This window comes from Limulus polyphemus, unplaced genomic scaffold, assembly GCF_000517525.1.
Source record: "Limulus polyphemus unplaced genomic scaffold, Limulus_polyphemus-2.1.2 Scaffold1014, whole genome shotgun sequence".
Lineage (NCBI taxonomy): Eukaryota > Metazoa > Arthropoda > Merostomata > Xiphosura > Limulidae > Limulus > Limulus polyphemus.
The window spans coordinates 189,945-195,519 of record NW_013666624.1 but is presented as its reverse complement, the minus strand read 5'-3'; the positions used below and the strand labels follow the sequence as shown (position 1 = coordinate 195,519).

Here is a 5,575-nt window from a genome sequence, read left to right as displayed (position 1 = left end):
TGGCCACTTGATGTTTATGATTAAAAAATGTAGAATGAAACAAAATATTGTGTTCTTTTTTTAGATGAAGAGCAAGTTCGTAAAATTGATCATAATATCGTGGTCATTTTATGATCAGGATTACAAATGTAAAACTGACCACAATTATACAATTATTTTCAAGTAAATTTCAGTTTATTTTTAACTGATATGAATATAATCGGTCAATACACGATTAAGAGCAAAAATGCAAAGATGACCAAAATATTCCGGTCACTTGCGTACATATTTGTGTGTCTGTACGTATTTTTCAAGTAGGGTTACCACTTTCCATTCGGATGAGGTCGGGACACCAATGGCGTGTCTCTTTTATAAGTATATCACTTCATCGGATCTCGTCATAAATCAATTTACTTACCTCATTTATGTAATAATTTATAGTCTCACGTGCCGTTCAAAGGAAGCCGCCAGTTTTTAACGCTTCTTATTCCAGCGTCACCGTTCTACATACAAAACTGGTTCATGTTATTAAAATCGGGACATTTTGTCGTCCCTACTAGCTCGCGACAGATTAGGTACAGAGGCGTTGCTAGGTGCATAGAAAGTTCGGGGCTCAGGCCTATAGGTGTAGAAATTTTCGGCGTTTCGGTATGATATCGATGATAGTTTTCTATTCTGATTTTTCAAGACATCAACTGGGGATCAGGGGCACTATCAAGTAGAATCGGAGCACGAGCCCCCATGTGCCAGTCAGCGTCCAGCGACGCCTCTGAATATGTGACATTTATACCCGAAATCAGGACGTATGAAACAGCATTTGCAAGAAGAGTGCTAAAATCTTGTATAGGTAGTAATTATTTACAAAAGAAACAGTTATAACTTTTTTCTCACTATTGGTAACTGACAAGAAGTCTGCTTAGCTACTATTGACTTGCTCCACTTCCTCGTGTGATATATCGTTTTTGTTCAGTTTATTTTAGATCTGTCGACTGTGAGTAAAAGCAAAAAAAGTTTGATAACTTCACATAGGATGTTTTTGTTTCTGTTCCTTAGTGAAGGCTAAAAATTGTTTGGTTTATTTACAGAACAACAACAAAATCACATCCTCCTCGTATGATCTGTTGTGTCAAAAACTAGTGTTTGACCGAAGTTATAAATCAGTTTGTTTGAGGCGAATAATTGTTTGTATAGTATACTTAGATTTCTCATTTTCTACTTGCGTTTTTGTTGTTTACTAGCCATCTGTACAGTAGTGTAATTAGCACTTGAGTGTAGTAGTATGGTAAAGTTCTAATTCGAATTTTCCGAAATCCCGAAAAAAAAAGGTGCTCTGTTAGAATTAACACCAGTGATAAAGTGAAGTGTGAAAATATTGCACCTTTTTTTAGCAAGGTGGAGGGAGGAATACATAGAGAACATTGTACATTTGTGACTTTACGTATTAGTCCCCCCCTTCTCTCCCACACACAAACACTTTAAATTATTACAGGACATCGAATCTTGATAATAGAATTTTGAGAATGTGGCTTGGATGTTGAACCCCAGTTTTAAGCCTTTTCAGAACACGTAGTTTTATCTATTTTTGACCATGGTGTCGCTTAGTTACTGCGAATTACGTATGAGTTTGTTATGAATATTGGCGACCCTATTTTTCCACTGCCAACTAATCCTAGGAGGTGGAAGGAAGAGAATTTCGAGGTTTGTATGTGGTTAATAACGGAGACTAATTGTATGTATATACGTGTGCGCTGACTGCAGGTGATTACATACTCATAACTACGTACGATACGTCATGAGTCACGAGACGTACGTCATAGCGGCTTCGGTAAGTACACGCTAATGTATCTCGACAAGAAATATAAAAATAATTATACGAACTACAAAGCAAAATCTCGCTTTAAAGGTCATTGGTTGTTTAAGCATCACACTATACAGCTGAGCAGTGTAGGGGAATCTTGAATAATTTTATATTTGGAAAATAACTTGAAAAAATAACATCTATATAAATATAATAGTATTGTCTGTTGTATGTCCATATAACTACTTCGCAGGGTGTGGATGGGTTTTCACCAAAATTGGTTTGAAGTTGCATTAGTTCCATGCGGGAGTACATAGAAGTTTTCAGTTTTTCCATTTTGCGGTTTTATGGGCGTTTTTGCGGTCTTTACCACTACTTCGCCCCCTGTGGATGGATCTTCACTAACTTTGGCATGAAGGTTTGTTGGGTTCATGCCGAGATACATGCAAATTTGCGGTTTCACATTTTGTGTTTTGCAGTTTTTATGTGCATTTTTTTATATATTTACAATTACATATAAGGGAAGCAACTTTTTATGTTCTAAGATAACTTTTCATTAATCATGAACTTACATAACTTCCGTCCAGGAGACGGGTATTTCAGTTAGTTTCAAATAAGAACAGTTTAATTTCGTTTTTAATAACGCCCTGCCCTTAAAATACCACGAGATTGAAAAGCTGCTTCTAATCGACAGTATTGTTGCGTCAGCGAGGTCACGTGACTAGTATCACGCCACTTCTTTCTCGAACCTTCGTGAATTGTGTCGCTGAAGTTTCGTCGGAACGAATTTACGGAAAATTAAGTAACGACTGGAGGCGTAACAGTATATTTGCGTTTTGGGTGCAAATAATATAAGCATTATAGTAGCAAAGTGTTCAAGACTGTAAACATGGCATGAAGAGCATCATATATGATTGCGTTACAGGGCTGTAGGAAGCAGTAAGGCCAGTCAGGCCAAGGCCTAATCACTTTGTCATGGTATGTGTAGCTATAACTATTGTATTAATGCTTTCTTCTTTTAAATCAATATATTTCGTTGTTTGTATGCAGTATTTGTAGATAAAATGGCTGAAGATTTAATCTCCTAGCATTAAATTTTCAAAATTTCTGAGGGGCATGCCCCAGACCCCCCCCCCCCCTAGAAATGGCCTGACCACTCAAAAAAGGAGGGGAGGCGCTTCCTTAGGCAGTGTGTTAAGTTCTCTTCACTGTTCAAACAATTAAGATTTCTCCTGTAAATGTTTTACTTCGAAAAACGTATACAAATGAAACCTAGCTTATCTTAAACACATCGAAAAACATGAATTATTGGTAGAGGTTTCGTCCCTGATATTTTGAATATTCCATTATTATTATTATGTTATTATTAAAATGTTAAAAAGGCCTCTGAGTTACGAAAGTATAGTGTGGTTGGGCGGGGGTTAAATTCTAAACACTTTAAACAAATGTACTTGAGATCATATATACTTTAGTTAAATATAAGCTCAGATATATTTTATTGAGAATTGTGATAACTATTACAAATTATCTAAAATAATTTATCTAACCGGCTTCCTTCCCCGTGCTTAGTAGTTAGTATACCTGAACCCTAGGTGACTCTGACCTGGCCAGGATGAGGTGCCGTTCGGGTCCAAAATAGCAATATGTAGGTTTAGGCTCATTAGTTTAAAAGTTGATTGTCTGGCTGATTGTTTGTTTTCGGATATTCGTTCATAGTTACTCGAGAACTATCTGCGCTAGCTGTCTCTAACTTTGAAGTGAAAGACTAGTGAGAGAAGGCAGCTACTCAACACCGCACACCGCCTACTCTTGTTAGACCGCATAGTAGGATTTGACCGGCACTCTTATAACGCATCCATGAGCCCCCCGTCCCCATGATGTGAAGTGCGATTTATTATTTTATTTATTGCGGTAACGGGTCGCGAACCACGGATCCACAGTTCGGTATGCTAACCACTGAGCCGCGCTTGCCCGAATCAGATCTCCAGTATGCTAGCTGATTTTCAAGTATACCTTTCTTGTTTGAGTTTATTTGAGAATTTTTTTATAAACTTCAAAACGATTTTTATGTCAATTTCCAATGGTACGTCAAGGAGAGAGAGTGAAAAAAATTAACATTGGGAACTTATTTATAACAATGCGACACCTAGCGTTGTAACCAGGATATTTTGTTAATATGAATATAAGAAGTATGACATTCTCGTACAAAAATACCAATCCCACGCACCCATTAACCCTGAAAATCAGACAACTTAATCGCACGAAATGTAATAAAAGTGTTTGTACAGAAAGTTTATAACACAGAATATTCTGAGATTGACGTATTCATAATTTGTACTTAACCACCCAACATACCTGTCAAAGTGAACGATTCCTAACGTCAGCCAGCCCTTCTGATTATAGCGTGTGCGCCTCCCGTAGGTCACAGTTGCTAAGAGATCTGACAGCGGCTGCGTATTATTGACGCCGGAGTGTCTGGCAACCTCCTTGTTTCAAGCTCTTCCCAGCGTGACTGTCGTACGGGTTAGGGACAGTGCTTAAACGATTTGCATCATCAAAGTACCACAAGTGACACAGGACGCATACTGCTATTAGTTTCAGGAAGTGACGTCAGTAGAGCCTGTGTCCAAAAAACAAACAAATCGTGTGTCTAATTTCCTTGTATGTAGTGCCGCCTTATTTTCTGCTATCCAGCAATAATCGTGTGCTCATCTTTTCTTTCATTCTTATGTTGACTGTAGAAGCGTTTCAGTCTTCGAAGTATATTTTAGGAACGTTACGTCATTCGCTACAACAATGTATGTTGATAATATTTTCGAGTGTTTGATTCCGTTGCCTTGTAAACGATTTTGTAAGAGACTATCGTTTGAATGTACCCGTGCTTGAAGTAATTATAGAAGTTAAGTGTGAAACCGCCGTGGTGAAACAAATGCTTTTTAATTATATGTGATAGCAACGGGGTAATAATTACTTGATATTCTGTGGAGAAGTTCCTGGAGTATTAAATATCGGTGAGTAAAACGTTTAGATTGATGTCATATATTATGTCGGAGCTTACAAATCAGTTGCTGTAGTGTAATTGCTTTATATCTGTATGTCATTATGTGAGAAGTGTCTTATTCGCACCATGTAAATGTTTGTACCCCTGGTATGAAATAGTTAAACAGTCTTAGACAAAGGTGATTTACACACTTTTACATTTTCTTTAACAAAAAGAATAACTTCCGGGTTGTCCACACTATTGTATAATGGGGGGAGACAACTTTGAAACCTTATTTAGAATTTTTACAGAGAAGGGGGCTAACTTCCCTACTGTCCCCATTCTGTAAAAACCATTATGATAAACTCATTCAGCCTAATGTTGATGAGGAAAACACACAAACCTCATCAGTGGAAAAAAACACACACACCTGAGCAGAAGACTAGAGCGATTGGTTGCAGTCCTTTCTAGTTTTTAATATTGAATTTTCTACCTGAGAAAAAGACGTATCTTGCTATCTGTCTGTGAAGGCTTACCTATCTAGCTATCTGTTTGCAGTTTGTCACATTATATATATCTAACCAGATATAATCTCATACCTAATCATGTCCTTTAGGTATTTCTCATTGACCAGTTTGTCTCTTCTCAGATAGTTTGTTAGTTTAGTATATTGTTACGACAGCGGAAGTCACGCGACGCTGGAAGCATGCGCGCTGGAGTTCCTAGAAGGATCATGAATTTTTCTGGCAACTCTAGTTTGTTCGAGGCGCCCTCTTTTTCTAGTGTATAAGCCTGGCAAAGAAAGCCAGCGAGAATGG

At 37.6% G+C, this 5,575-nt stretch overlaps 1 protein-coding gene and 1 long non-coding RNA gene across 6 annotated transcripts in view; one reads left to right on the top strand and one right to left on the bottom strand.

The window, feature by feature from the left end:
• The window catches only part of LOC111086315, a 15,727-nt gene extending 11,471 nt beyond the window's left edge, over positions 1 to 4,256 (bottom strand). The window contains exon 1 of the long non-coding RNA XR_002611039.1: positions 4,133 to 4,256. This is a non-coding gene — a long non-coding RNA (uncharacterized LOC111086315). The remainder of the gene's footprint in view (positions 1 to 4,132) is intronic.
• The window catches only part of LOC106461704 (kazrin-like), a 143,373-nt gene that overhangs the window by 80,791 nt on the left and 57,007 nt on the right, over positions 1 to 5,575 (top strand). Inside the window, exon 1 of one of the 5 annotated variants that reach the window (XM_013921554.2) lies at positions 4,737 to 4,788. The exons of the other annotated variants lie outside the window; for them this stretch is intronic. The gene's annotated coding sequence lies outside the window, so the exon portion shown is untranslated. Of the gene's footprint in view, positions 1 to 4,736; positions 4,789 to 5,575 lie in introns of those variants that run through there. 5 annotated transcript variants of the gene reach the window in all.